This window comes from Chrysochloris asiatica, unplaced genomic scaffold, assembly GCF_000296735.1.
Source record: "Chrysochloris asiatica unplaced genomic scaffold, ChrAsi1.0 scaffold00015, whole genome shotgun sequence".
Classification (NCBI taxonomy): Eukaryota; Metazoa; Chordata; class Mammalia; order Afrosoricida; family Chrysochloridae; genus Chrysochloris; species Chrysochloris asiatica.
The window spans coordinates 4,848,525-4,864,663 of record NW_006408533.1 but is presented as its reverse complement, the minus strand read 5'-3'; positions in this window follow the sequence as shown (position 1 = coordinate 4,864,663).

Here is a 16,139-nt window from a genome sequence, read left to right as displayed (position 1 = left end):
CTTTACAGCAAGGATCATTCCCACCCCTTCCATACACAAAGTAGACAGGGATGGGCAACTTGGACATTGGCTACCCAAGTGAGGAGAGGGGCTATAAAGGCAAGAAGTGACTGGCTTACAAGCTTTCAAGAGGGACCTGAGATCCATAGGGCATGGAGGAAGGTAGACTCTACACTGAGTAGTATCCAATCTGTCTAGGCGGGGCTGATGAAAGGAAATGAGGATAGGTCTCTTGTGATACAACAATGAATAATTGTTAGCAGGACTGATTGTGAGGGTTGGAAATGTAAAGGTAGACATTTCGTAGCAAAGAGGGGAGTGATTGGCTTTGCAGTCTAGGAGTGGAGGTCCCTGGGACCATCAAGGGAGAAGAGCAGAGAACGGGAGCCTACCCAGAGAAGCAGTGACACCAGAGATGGAGGCAGAGACAATGATGTGGAGAGATGGAGTGGCTGGGGACTTTAGACACAGAGAGGGAGAGGGGCTGTGTGCTGATGACTGGGGGGCAGGCTTGCAGGGAATACCCTTTGGTTGGTTGTTGATACATGGAGGGGATTGTAACCACGGCAATGAAATGATACACGGTAGGATAAATGTAAAACTAATGTTCTCCCATGTAAACTATCACATATTTCACAATAAAATATTTAAAAAAGATAAGCCAAGTGTAATGATGGTCCAATGGAGAAGGGAGCCTTTTTCTGTTAGGGGTAGTTCAAGAAGGAGATGGGACATAGGTGGGCTCTGAATGCTTCAAAAGATTTAGAAACAGAGATGGAAAGAGGCACAAGCATTGATACCTCTTGTCACTTTCTCTTGTTCAGCCACATTGCCTCCTGTCTGTTCCTGGAACCCACCACACGTTTTCCGGGTTCTGGGTGTTTGCAATGGCAGTTCTGTTTGTCTAGAATGTTTTTCCTTCCTTATCTGCCCACATCTAATTCCTTTTCTCATTAAATTTCACCTCTTCAGAGAAGCCTTTGAATCTAAAATCACCCAGCCCTCTCTAGGTAACCCGTCTCTGTGTCACTTTTAAAAAATGATTTTCCTCTTTAGAGCTTTTGTTGTTGTTGTTGTTAAGTGCCATCGAGTTGGCGCCAACTCCTAGTGATCCTGTATAGGTTTTCTGTGGAGCAGCCAGTGGATTTGAATCAGTGAACCACTGACCTTTTGGTTCACAGTCTAGTGCTTATTCTACAGCGTCACACTGGGAGTCCAACATATTAAATTATCTTGTTTGTTTAGCTCATGATTATTGGTTTGCTTTGGTATATGCTTCCACAAAGAGCTGAGCTTCATTAGCGCAGGGGCTTTGCTAGAATCAACCAAAAAAAAACAAAGCAGATGCCATCAAATCGACACCAACTTATGGCAACCCCACGTGTTTCAGAGTAGAACGGCACTCAATAATATTTTCATAACTGGAATCTTGATGTGAAACTGTAGGATAAGCACTGGACTGTTACCACAAGGTCAGCGGTTCATACATTCTTTGAAACTGTTTACAGGGTTGCTATGAGTCAAACATACTTTGACGGCACTCAACAACAACAAGCTTTCAGAAGCACTTTGCCAAGCCTTCTTCCAAGGTCTTTCTGTTGATTGCCATCAAGTCAGTTCCGACCCATCGTGACCTTGCAGTTCAAACAGACCTTGCAGTGGAGCACTTATCTTACAGCGCCACACCAGGACTCCAGGGTGCTTCTTGTTATTGTTGTTGTTCCGACTCATAGCAACCTTGTATAGGGTTTCCAAGGAGCAACTGATAGATTTGAACCACTGACCATGCGGTTCAAACCAACATTGCAGTCGAGTGATTATCCTACATCACCGCACCAGGACTCCAAGGTGCTTCTGGGTGGGTGCAAATTGTCGGACTTTTGATTAGGAGCAGTCTTTGTTTCTCAGTACTGCAATAACAAAAATATCACAAGTGGGTGGCTTTGTCAAACAGAAAAGTATTTTTTCACAGTTCGGAGACTAGACGTCCAAATTCAGAGCACCAGCTCTGGAGGAAGGCTTTCCTTCTCTGTTGGCTCTAGAGGAAGACCTTTGTTTCTTTGCAGCTTCTTGGCCTCTGTTCCTTGGTGACTATTTCCATGCATCTGCACATCCTTGCTTCTTGCCTAATTTGCTTTTTTTCTATCTCAGAAGTGTTAGCTTAAGACACAAGCTACAGTGATATGGCTTCATTAACACAACAAAGAAAGCCCCCCCCCCCATACCCAAATGGGGTTGCCTCTGTAGGCATGCTGTTGCTATTGTTGGGTGTCCTGAAGTCAGAAGGAAACACTGCCTGGTCCTACACCATTCTCACAATTGTTATGTTTAAGTCCACTGTTGCTACCACAGTGTCAATCCATCTTGTTGGATCCAAGCATGATGTCCTTCTTCTGGCACTGGTGGCTCCCGATAACATGTCCGATATATGAGAGATGAAGTGTCGTTATCCTGGCTTCTAAGTAGCATTCTGGCTGTACGTCTTTCAACCCAGATTTGTTTGTTCTTCTGGCAGTCCATGGTACTTTTAATATTCTTCCCCAACACCACAACTCAAATGTGTCAATTCTTATACGGTCTTCCTTCTTCAGTGTCCAAGTCTCACATATATATGAAGGTGATTAGAAATACCATGGTTTGGGTCAGGCATGCCTTAGTTCTCAAAGACACTGTCTTTGCACTTTAATACTTTGAAGAGGTCTTTTACAGATTTGCTTAATGCAATATATCATTTGATTTCTTCTATGAGCATTGACTGGAAAGCAAAGCAAAATGAAGTCTTTGATAACATCAATCATTTTTCTAATTCTGATGCCATGCTCTTCTTTATACCATCCAGTTTCTTAGATTATTTGCTCATGTTGTTGTTGTTGTTAAGTGCCATTGAGTCAGTTCCAACCCATAGCGACATTCCTAGGGTTTCCTAGGAGTGGCTGGTGAGGTTGAACCACCGACCTTGTGGTCAAACTTTTACAATCCAACACATTAACCCACAGCAATACAGATTAAATAAGCAATGGTGAAAGGCTACAACTCTGGCTTACACCTTACCTGATTTTAAACCATTCAGTTCTCCCCTGTTCTGTTCTAATGACAGCCTCTGAGTCTATGGACAGTTTTTTCATGAGCACAGTTAAGGGTCTGGAATACCCATTCTTTGCCTGATGTGATCCGTAGTTTGTTATAATCTACAAGGTCAAAAGTCTTTGCATAGTTAATAAAACACAAGTGAACATCTTTCTGGTATTCTCTGCTTTCAGCCAAGATCCATCTGACATCAGCAATGGATGATTTACTCTCTTTCCCAGTCCTCTTTTGAATCTGTTTTGAATTTCAGGCAGCTCCCTGTCAATGTACTGCTTCAACTTTGTTTTTAGTTATCTTCAGCAAAATTTTACTTGCGTGTGCTATTAATGATATTGTTTAATGATTTCCTTATTCCATTGGATCACCTTGCTTTGGGATGGGTACAAATATGGATCTCTTCCAATTGGGTAGCCAAATTTCTTGAAATAGATGAGTGAGTTCCTCCATGGCTGTATCAGTTTGTTGAAAGATTTCTATTTGTAGTCCATCAATTCCTGGAGCCTTGGTTTTCACCAGTGTCTTCAGTGCAGCTTGGACTTCTTCCTTCAATATTATCAGTTCATCATATGCTACCTCTTGAAATGATTGAACAAATTACCTATTTTTTTTGGTTCAGTGACTCTACGTATTCCTTCCATTTTATTTTTCTTTGCATGAAAACTTTTTGAGTTTTTACAATAGTTGTCTCATACAGTATTTGTCCTTTTGTAATTGACTAATTTCACTCAGCATAATGACCTCTAGGTTCATGCATGTCATGAGGAACTTAGAAGATTCATTGTTAATCTTCAACATTGAATAACTGTGGCAGATAGCACCAGAATATTGAATATTGAAACATGATGATTAGCACCAGAATATTGTCAGATATAGGCGGGAAGATGAGCCCCTCAGGTTGAAAAGCACTCAAGTATGATTGGGGAAGAAGTGCCTCCTCAAAGTAGAGTTGACTGTAATGACATAAATAGAGTAAAGCTTTGGGGACCTTTATTTGCTGATGGGGCACAACTCAAAATGAGGAGAAACAGTTCTAAACATCCATTGATAATTATAACATGGAATGTATGAAGTACTAATCTAGGAAAATTGGAAGTTGAAGGATTCTGTGGGCAAATTATTGAATGGTGCAGAAAGCAAATACACAGAATTATGATACCAAAAAGAAATGGATGATGTTTAACTATTTCAAGAGATGGGCTATGATCAAGAGCCAATGGCACTAAAGGAAAAAGTCCAAGATGCATTGAAGGCATTGGCAAAGAACAAGGATCTAGGAATTATTGGAATACAAATTAAAATCTTACAACAAACTAATGCAGCGCTGAAGGCACTCACTTATCTATGTCAAGAAATTTGGAAGACAGTACCTGGCCAACTGATTGGAAGAGATACATATTTGTACCTATTCCAGAGAGGTGACCCAATGGAATGTGGAAATTATGTGACAATATCACATGCAAATAAAACTTTGCTAAGGATAATTCAAAATAGCTGCACTACTACAATGACAGAGAACTTCCAGAGGTTCTAGCAGGATACAGCGAGGACATGGAATAAGGAATATCATTTTTGATGAAAGCAGAGAACACCTGAAAAATGTTTACCTGTGCTTTATTGACTATGCAAAGGCTTTCAACTGTGTAGATCATGACAAGCTATGGACAAAATTGTGGAGAGTGAGTATCCAGAACATTTAATTGTGCTCATGAGGAACCTGTATGCACACTAAGAGGCAGCAATCACTCAAACAAAATAGGGGGACACTGAATGGTTTAAAATCAGGAAACGTGTGCACTAGGTTTGAATTCTTTCACCGTACTTATTCAGTCTGTACTGGTGTCCTGGTGTGGCGCTGTGGGTTAATGCGCCAGACTGCAAAGCCATTTGAACTGCAAGGTGGGAGGTTCAAGCTCCCCAGCTGCTCCTCAGAAACCTTATGCAGGGTTGCTATGGGTCAGAGTCATTCCATTTTCTTTGGATGCTTCCTGTATTATTCGGTATTTTGCACATAAAACCTTCAAAATTGCAAGCAGAGTCTTGAATTTCTTTCTTTAGTTCTTTTAGCTGGAGAAATACTGAGTGTGTTCTTCCCTTTTGGTTTTCTAACTACAAGTCTTTACACATCTCATTATAATATTTTACTTTGTTTTTTTAAGTTGCCTTTGAAATTTTCTGTTCAGCTCTTTTATGACCTTTTATTTTCTTCATGTATGATGTTCTTGATGTCATCCGCAACTGTTCTAGTCTTCGGTTATTAGTGTCCAATGGAGCAAATCTGTTCTTGAGGCAGTCTCTAAATTCATGTGTAATATACTCAAGGTCATATTTTGACTCCATGGACTTGTTTTAGTTTGCTTCAGCTTCAATCTGAGCTTGCATATGAGCAATTGATGGTCTGTTCCACAGTTGGCCTCTGACCTTGTTTTGGCTGATGATGTTGAGCTTCTCTATCAACTCTTCCCATATACGTAGTCAATTTGATTTCTGTCGTATTCCATTTGGTGAGGTCCACATGTTATGTTGTTTAAAAAAGGTATTTGCAATGACTAAGTCATTGGTCTTGCAAAATTCTATCATATGATCTCCAGTATTGTTTCTATTACCAAGGTCATATTTTCCAACTACTGGAACTTGTTTCCAAGTTTTGTATTCCAATCACCAGTAATTATCAATGCATCTTGATTGCATGTTTGGTCATTTAAGAAGTTGGTTGTTGTTGTTACATGCTGTCTAGTCATTTCCTCCTCATAGTGGACCCTGTATAGAGTTCTGAGAGTGTGTATCTGCACTGCCAATCTTGCGGTTAGCAGTCCAGTGCTTATCCTATGGGGTCTTACCAGGGCTTGAAGAAGTTGGTAGAATTCTTCAATCTCATCTTCTTTGGCTTTAGTGGTTGGTGCATAAATTTTAATATTAGTGGTACCGACTGGTCTTCCTTATTGTTGTTAAGTGCCATGGAATTGGTTCTGACTCAGAGAGACTCAAACTATGTATAAGGTTTCTGAGGAGCGGCTGGTGAGTTTGAGCCATTGACCTTGCAATTCAAAATAACCTTGAGATCCAGTGCTTATCCTACAGTGCCACTAGGCACATGGATACCATCCCATCACAGACAGCATTGTTCTTCAAGATAAATCTGGAAATGCTCTTTCTGATGATGAACAAGATTTCATTCCTCTTCAGTTTGTTGTTCCCATTCCTGGCACAGTAAATCATAAACTTGCCAGATTCAAAATACCAGTCCATTTCAGCTCACTATTACTTAGGATATCAATCTTTATGTGCTCCATTTTGCTTATGACAACTTCTTAGATTTCCTAGATACATATGTGCACATTCTGCATTCCAATTAGTAATGGATGCTTGTAGCTGTTTCTTCTCATTTTGAAATTCAGTTCCATAGGCACAGGTGTTAGGTCGTACAGTGCATATTTCTAGGGGCACAATTCAATCCATAGCAGTAACCCAGCGCTTAACCGTTTGTGCCATCCAGAGATTCCTTTTTAGAATAGTAGTAATATTCCATGTAGTGATAGGCTTCAGCAGTTAGGATTCTCTTGATTGCAACGAACAGCTTAAACAATGTTATTGTTGTTGTTAAGTTCTGTCAAGTCGGTTCTGACTCATAGCAACCCTGTATAAGGTTTCCAAGGAGCAGCATGTGGATTTGAACTGCAGATCTTGTGGTTCGAAGTCCAATGTTGAGCCTAGATTGCCAGGGGATTTTATTGGCTCATGTAATTGTAAAGTCATGCCAACAAGGAAGAATCCCGTTTCTTTCCATCTCTTCACAGTGTTTCCCACAGTGTAGCTTCCCCCTAAATCTGATTCCATTATGGCAGCAAAGAGAGTTCTTGCAGCACTTTTGGGCTTCACATCCATACATGACATCATCTAGGAGAGAGCATCTCAGTCCTAAGAGTCAAGAATCCAAAATGCTCTCTGATTGAACCTGGCTTGGACCACTCATAACATATGTGCTCTCAAGTAAATGATGGTAGCCAGGGAAATGGAATGTGTGGGTTGACTAAGCCAACCAGACCTACCCTGGAGCCAAGGAGCCATGTAGAGAAGTGGAAACGAGAGGAAATGAAAGAAATGCTGGATCCTATTAGGGAAGGGGAATTGATGTTGAAAGACACCCACCGCATCACCACCAAAACCTGCCTTCATGAAGATCCCAGGGACTGCAACAAGACTTAGACTGTGGAAGAGTAATGTTCTACTGTCGGGCAATAAGATTGCATTACTGAAATGGGCTGTGGTGTTGAAGATCTTGAAGGAAGAGAAATGTAGTCATTGTGTATTAAGCAATAGGAAGCCACTGAAGATTTTGAGAGGTGGTGTGATCGCATGAACCCAGCGGTGAAGCCCCATTGGTAGTAGTTTACAGGCTTTTGTTGTTGTTGTTAAGTCCTAGTGGGAGGAAATGTGTGCTGAGGGGTGGAATGGGGAATAGGTATCGTAGCTGGGGGTGAGGAAGCGAGTGGTCTGGAGCTAAGGCAGCCAGTTCAGACATTGTTTAAGAATAAGGGAAAAGCAAAGGCCAAATATTAATAATATAAGAATTTGTTGTTAAGTGCCTTCGAGTTGATTCTGACCCATAGCAACCCTGTGTAAGGTTTCCAAGGAGAAGCTGGTGAGCTTGAACCACCAACCTTGCAGTTCAAATGCCCTTGTTTGGACCGTGTGTGCCTGTGTGTGCCTCTGCCTCCTTGCAGCTTGCCCCTTTGTCCCTTGTTCTCTACACTCCTGGTGGGTTCCTGTTCATGCTTCTGGTTGAAGCTTAAATGTCACTTTCTCAGAGAGCTCTTCTCTGTCCACTCAAGTTAAGTTCCTTTCTCCCTCACAGACATAGCACACACTCACATTGTTTTCAATTATGACTCTTTTTTTTTTCCCTTTCTTTCCTGACACTCCTCACAGTTTATAATGATTTGTGATTTGTTAACCCTGTTATTATCTCTTTATCTGTGGTATAAAACAGAGACAATGTCTGATTTGAACTCCTAGTCTAGATTGTTGTTGTAACCCCTGACTCCTAGGGATGCCATGTACAAAGGGATCCGGAGGGTTTTCACCAGCTGATTTTCTTCCTGCCTAGTTCAACTTCCTCTGGAAGCTTCCCTGAGACCTTTTCAGATCACGGCAACACGCAGGTCTCCACTAACAGACAGGTGGAGGCTGTACTTGAGATGTTCAATGGCTGTACTCTCCAAGGTGGAAGGGGAGAATTCTACCACAGAGTTACCACTGCACACTAGATCTAGATTGTGGTTGTTGTTGTTAAGTGGTGTCCAGTCAGCAGTGGGTGAGTTTGAACCGCCAACCTTGCAGTTCAAACTGACCTTGTCATCCAGCGCATTATCCTGCAATGCCACACCAGGACTCCTGGGTCTAGAATATTGTTGTTAAGCGCCGTCGAGTCGGTTCTGATTCATTGCAACCCTGTATAGGGTTTCTGAGGAGCTACTGGTGAGCTTGAACCGCTGACTTTGAAGTTCAAACTGACCTTGCAGTCCAGCATATTAACCCACAGATTACTAGATCTGTGTTTATGGTTTATGGGAAGAAGAGCATAACTTTGATGTGGGACAAGTTGAGTCTGTGGCAAACATCCAAATGAAATACAGAGTAAGAGATAATAGAATCTCAGAATTTAAGACTTGACGAGATCTTGCTGTTGTTGTCAAGTGCCATTGAGTCAGTTCAGACTTATAGCAACCCTGTATAGGGTTTCCCAGGAGCATCTGGTGGATTTGAACCGCCGACCTTGAGGTCCAGTGCTTTATCCTACAGCACCATCCCAGGGCTCCTGAAGAGATCTTAAGTTCAATGTTTTCCCCAAATGAGGCACATATTTACGGACCCACGCTCTCTCATCTCCTCTCCTCTGTTCGTTCCCTTAGTTACTACAACTTGGTTCTTGTTTGCCCTTTTCACCCTCTGACTTTTTCTTGCTTCTTTGGTCTTTAGTAAAGAATTTAGACAGCTTGCAACCCTTCGTTTTAGTGGATTGAGAAATTCTGACTCTAATAAGCCCTTTTATTTTGCAAATAAGAAAAATATGTCCCAGAGATGCTAATTGGTTTGCTCAAAGCCACACAGCTAGTTAGAGAGAAAGCCTGGACTAGAATCCATGGTTTGTTTGTTTTTAATTCCAGTTCAATGCTCTTTCATTACCCCATATTCAGTGTAGAAGTGTAGGTCAAACCTTGGGAAAGGATTGTCAGAAATCCATGACCTTCTTGCTTCCTTCTGGAACTAATTTAACTCTTCTACAAAGAGGCCACATAAAGTACACAAAGCCAAAAACCGAACTCACTGCTGTTGAGGGCAATTCTGAGTCACAGAGACCCTGTAAGCCACAGTAGGCCTGCCCCACAGAGTTTCCAAGGCTGTGAATCTTGCCTGAAGCAGACTGCTACATCTTTTTTCCCATAGAGCAGCTGGTGAGTTCAAACTGCTGATCTCTTGGAAAGCAGGCGAGTGCTTAACCAGTGCCCCACCAAGGCTCCTATAAAGCAAAAAACCAAACCTGCGGCCATCGAGTTTATTCCGACTCATAGTTCCCCTGTTTAGTGTTTCCAAGGCTGTAATTCTTTACAGGAATAGAAAGCCTCCTCTTTCTCCCATGGAGCAGTTGGTGGGTTTGAACTGCTGACCTTGTAATTAGCAGCCCAGTGCTTCTCCTGCAGTGCCACCAGGGCTCTTAAAAAGTACACAAGGGCATCATTGTGAATTCATTTTCGCTTGGTAAAAGGCATCGGAAGATGTAAAGCTTCATTTAACAGCATCATCATACATTCCTGAAAACATGTTTTTCTCATGTCAAATAGGAACAAAATATGCATTTGAGGGTCCATGGTATGGCACTGGACTGTTAATCACAAGGTTGGTGGTTCAAACCCACCAGCTGCTCCTTGGACACCCTATACAGGGTCACTATGAGTCAGAAGTGACTCTATGGCACTTAACAACAGCAAAGAATGTGGTGGTATACCACTGTGTAGATTTCAACTCACTCTGCATAGGGTTTCCGAGGCTGTAAATCTTTATGGGAGCAGAAACCCTCATCTTTCTCCCACATTATGGTTACTAGTTTTGAACTGCAGACTTTAAGGTTAGCAGCCCTACTCATAACCACTATGCTACCAAAGCTCCTCAAATGTATTTCTGGAATGCATAACAAAGAAGCTTAGGATCTTACAATGACTTTTAACAAGAGAAATTGAATTCACAAATCCACTCTATATTAAAGGATATCATTACAAAATAACATTACCAAAGAGCAAACTATGCAACAGGTTGCTATTCAATGCAGCTCTAGTCTGCCCCCTTGTGCATACTTCTGTTAATGCATTTCCTTCACAACTAGGGGTGGGGCAAAGGTTGGCTTCTTCCTCCCCTTAGACTTTACCTTTTGTTCTCTTTCACATCACCCTCCTGCTCCCCTTTCTCCATTTACAGTACAAATCACAGAATTAGTTCATGGACAGTTCGGATTTTTGTGTGAATATGAATCCCTCTTAAATTTTAATCATTCACTCAACAAATGTTTGTGGTACTGAGTTGAGAGATGAAGGCAAATATGGCCCCCGACTTCACAGAGTTTCTAGTCTATCAGGAGACTCATCAGGCTCATAATACTAGTAAGTAGCACCCCTAGGAACAAAGAAAGGTTTACTGAAATACTTTTTAAAAATTATTTTGTATGCACAGCTTCATGAAGAATTTTTTCCCCAAGTATGCAGATGAAAATAATGCAGAAATGAAGTCACTCCATCCATAATCTATACACTCTTATTTTGAAATGGCTATCAGATTTACAGTTTTGATTTCTGTCATAAAACAGTTTTAGATTACCATACTATCATTTTTGTTCCCTGAGATTTAGCTTCAACAAATGTAGACTGACAGTACAGAGCAGTTGGTAAACCAAGCTCACTAGAGAACAGCTGAGAAAGATATAAGAAACCAATACTTTTGTGCTATTGAACACAACCAGCTGCTTTAGAGTCCAGTCCAACTCTCCGAGACCCACGTGTGTCAGAGTACAACTGCATCCATAGGATTTGAAAAGGCTGAGTTTTCAGAATCTCCACCTCTTTCTTCCAAGGCACTTCTGGGTAGACTTGAACCTGTAACCATTCCATTAACAGCCAAGTGAGCTAACTGCTTGTACCACCCTGGAATTCCACTATTGGTTATAATTAAAAAACAACATACCTCTACCCCTCCCCGTTCCCCCCCCCCTCAAAAAAAAAACAAAACCCTCTGGTTGTTGTTGTTGTTAAGTCCTGTCAAGTCGGTTCCAACCATAGCAACCCTGCATAGGGTTTCAAAGGAGCAGCTGTTGAGTTTGAACTGCCAGCTTTGTGGTTAGGAGTCCTACAGTGCCACACCAGACTCCACTGTTAACTATAGTATGTGACTTTAAAGCACAATGATTACTTAAATTTACTCATCCCACAGAAAACATAAGTCGCTACATAGTGTAAGACTGTGTGCTAGGGTTTTTTAGAGGGACAGAACCCTCCACAAAACTAGAAGAAGGAAACCAAACCCCATTTTCCGCACTCAAAGAACTCACAGTCCTGTGAGGAAGAGAAATAAGCAGATAATTACAGGGTTTGCTTTTGAAGACTATTTTATGACGAGGAAAGTACGTATAGTTTACTGCTAAGAAGAGAATGTGTAATAAGCTAAGATGATTGGGGCTACAAGTGATAGAAAATACAACTAAAAGTGACTTTAAACACGAAGGCCAATTATGATCTCAGACAACAGGAAGCCCAGAAATGGCATCCTGGAGCTGATGAACTCCATGGCTTGTCAAACTTGGAGGTGTTCTTCTGTGGAGACTCATCCATTGTCAATGTGCTGATGACAACTCCCTTTTGGTCTGTTGTTGTTGTTAGGTGCCATTGAGTCGGTACCAACTCATAGCGACCTTATGCACAGCAGAACGAAACACTGCCCGATCCTGGGCCAACCTCACTATTGTTGCCACACTTCAGTCCATCGATGCTGCTACTTGGCCATTTCATCTTGTTGGGGGTCTTCCTCTTTTTCTCCGATATCCTTCTCCAGCGACTGGTCCCTCCTGGCAATATGTCTGAAGTATGAGAGACGAAGTTTGTCCATCTTGGCCTCCGAGGAGCACTCTGGCTGCACTTCTTCCAAAACGGATCTATTGGTACTTTTGGCAGCCCATGACACTTTCAATATGAAGATACAGATAAAGTCACCTTCAGTGGAAAAAGAGCATTTCCTTGCAGTCCTCCTACACCACCCACGCCCCACAGACACCTCCTTTGGTCCCATTGGCCAGGAATTGGTTCCATGCCCAAGCCTAAGGCAATTGTTGGCCCAGCAAGATGAAACCTGCATCACCCACTCCACCCAGACTCCCTCAAGCACATGGCTGTTAGATGCCTGCACTAAACCAGTTTCCATTAGCAATGAAAATGGGGAGAAATGGCTGTGATTAGACAACCTGCAGTATCTGCTACACACAGCTATCTGTATCATACCACAAACAAGTAGGTGACGTACACCCACATGTTATAAAGGCTATCACTGGGTAGAAATACTATGGACATTTTTCATATTCTTTTTATTTTTCTACTTTCAAAGTCTCAAATGTGAGCATAGATTCTTTTTTTTTTTTTTAAATTTTAGATTCTTTTTATAAACAAAAGTAATACTATTTTGAACAAAGTAGAAATAAGCAAAACTTTGAGGTAATTGTCAAGGAAACACTCTAATATGCAGTCGTATGGTGTAGGTACACAAGAAGCGCCTGATACGGTTCCCGACCATGAGGAAATCAAAAGTGTACAAAAGCCAAAAAATCAAGCCCATTTTTCCTGAGCCATCCCAACTCATAGTGCCCTGGTGGTGCAGTTGTTGAGGGCTCCCCCACTCACCAAAAGTTAGTAATTCAGACCTATCTGGTCTCTGTGGGAGAAAGATGCGGCAGTCTGCTTCATAAAGTATCTATCAGAAGGTGAAAACCAAAAACCCTTTGTTTTGTTTTGTTTTAAATGTTTTATTGTGAATTATGTGATGGTTTACATGGGAGAACATTAGCTTTACATTCATCCTATCGTATAACATTTCATTGCCATGGTTACAATTCCCTCCATGCAGCATCAACCAACCAAAGGGTATACACTACAAGCCTGCACCACGGTCATCAGCACACAGCCTCTCTCCCTCTCTGTGTCTAAAGTCTCCAGCTGCTCCATTTCTCCACGTCATCATCTCTGCCTCCGTCTCTGGTGTCACTGTTTCTATGGGTAGGGTCCCGCACTCTGCTCTTCTCTGTTGATGGTCCTCTGTTGAGGGACCTCCGCTCCTAGACTGCAAAGCCAATCACTCCCCTCCTTTTGTTACAAAACATCTACCTTTACATTTCCAACACTTACAAGCAGTCCTGATAACAATTATTCACTATTGTATCACAAGAGACCTATCCGCATTTCCTTTCATGAGCCCTGCCCAGACAGATTGTATATTACTCAGTGGAGATTCTACCTTCCTCCATGCCCTCTGGATCTAGGTTTCCTCTTGAAAGCTTGTAAGCCAGTCACTTCTTGCCTTTGTATCTCCCCCATTTTGGGTAGCCAGTGTCTAAGTTGCCCATCCTTGTCTACTCTGTGTATGGAGTGGGTGGGAATGATTCTCACTGTAAAGATTTGTTCCCTCTTTTGAGCTACTGCAGGTGTAGGTCAAGTTCATCAAATTGTATCAGATTGCTCTTTTTTTCCTCTTCTTTCTTCTTCTAGTTGAGCTCTGATCATCCAGTCATTGAAGCCAGGTCAAGTCAAAACCCTTTGTTGTTGAGTTGATTCCAACTCATGGAGACCCCACAGGTTTCAGAGAAGAACTTTTGGAAGCAGATCATCAGGCCTTTCTTCTGAGAAGCCTCTAGGTAAATTTGAACTTCCAACATTCTAGTTAATAGTCATATGCTTATACATTTGCACCACTCAGGTAATTCTGTCTTAGAAGCCAAAATGCTAGATAGTTTATAAACAAGAAAGCCATATAGATATAACATTTATCTAGGCTACATTTTATTTTTCTAGTACTGAAAAGACTAGGACAGTACCAATTACACTAATACAACTGAATAGATGATAATTGTACAAGGATTCAGGGAGAGCAGAGGGCGTTTAGAACTTCCATTGTAGACAAGAAGTGGCCACTGGCATTTCATGAAGCTTTGTAAGATACTCTCTTCCTCTTTTGCACATTGAAGTGGACAGTTATTGCAATTTGAAAAGAAACATCCAACTAAAAATGTAGTTCTTCCTAGATGATGCCTGGCTACCTACCACTACAAATTGCTTTGAAAGAGATCAAATTAGAAGGTTCTGAATAAAATGGAATATAATGTGGAACAAAACTCAAAACCATGAAAAAAGACCAGGCTTACTAGTCAGATAGAAGCTGGTGGAACCTGAGACTATGACCCTTGTTGTTGTTGTTAAGTACTGTTGAGTCAGTTCCGATCCATAGCGAACCCTGTACAGGGTTTCCTAGGCTGTAAATCTTTCTCCTGTGGAGCGGCTTGTAGTTTTGAACTGCTGACCTTAAGGTTCGCAGCCCGATTCATAACCACTACGCTACCAGAGCTCCTTGGTCACTCTTAATATCCGGAATGGAACTCAGTGAAACACCTTGGCTCAGTTTTCAGTCAAACAATAGATGTTGCATTGTTAAATGTTGTCAAGTCTATTCCAACTCATAACGACCCTTTATTGGGTTTCCAAGGAGCAACTGGTGGGTTTGGACTGCTGACCTCTCAGTTAGCAGCTCAGTGTCTATTCTACAGCTCCAGACCAGGTAGGTCTATGGGGGACAAAAACACCAAGTAAGATATGCACACTATAGAATAGTGGACCATTCGAGATCAAAAGGGCAGCCTTTACCTAAGGACAAAGTTCAGAAGGTTTGGGAAGGAAGGAGGAATGGAAACAAGAATCACAGGGAGGAAGTGGGATGTGATGTTACGTTCAGGGGGTTTGCAATCATTGAGATGAAACGAAGTGTATGCTTTCTAGAACGTAAATTGGTGATTTGCTCTGTAAACCTTCACTGAAATCACAATAAAAGGTTTATTTAAAAAAAGAAAATGCGGTTCCTCTATGAACAGCAATCGGAATGTAGTGATTTCTAAATAACAACCCTGATTTGGAAAAGTCGAAACAGAACAATAATTGGATTTGGAGCTTCTTTAGATCCTGTTGTTGTTGTTGTTATGTGCCATCGAGTCGGTTCCGACCCATAGTGACCCTGTATAGGGTTTCCGAGTGTGTAAATCTTTGCAGGAGTAGAAAGCCTCATCTTTCTCCCACGGAGCAGCTGGTAGTTTCGAACCGCTGACCTTAAGGTTCGCAGCCCGATTCGTAACCACTACGCTACCAGAGCTCCTTTTAGATCCTGTACAGGACTGTAAATAAAATTGACCAAGAGTATCAGTCTTGAAATCTTTTTTTGCCTTAAGGCCCTTCCCCATTCACATTTATTTACTTATTGTCAAGGGATCTAGATGTCTGAGAAAGATGAAGATAGAGGCAATTTCTTTGTTTCCTGAGAATGTGTATCCTAGAGACCTTGATTTGTTGTTCTCTGAAGTTGGAGTCCTGGTGTGGCATTGTGGGCTAATGCGCAGTCAGACTGCAAAGTTGGTGGTTCAAACTCACCATCTGCTCCTTGAAAACCCTATACAGGATCGCTATGGGTCAGAATCAACTCAATGGCACTAACAACAACAGAAATTGGAGTTAAGTCCTCAACTGCTTACCAAAATGTTGGTATGGTGCTGTAGGATAAGCACCAGACTACTAACCACAAGGTCAACATAACCACAAGGTCAGCATTTCAAATCCATCAGCCACTCCTTGAAAAACCCCATACAAGGTCCCTATGAGTTGTAACAGCACGCAACAAGAACAAACTCCTCAAGGAGCCTTAGTGGTGTAGTGGATTAAGGACTGCTTACCTCAAGGAGGTAAGGTAGCGTAGTGGCTAGGAATCAG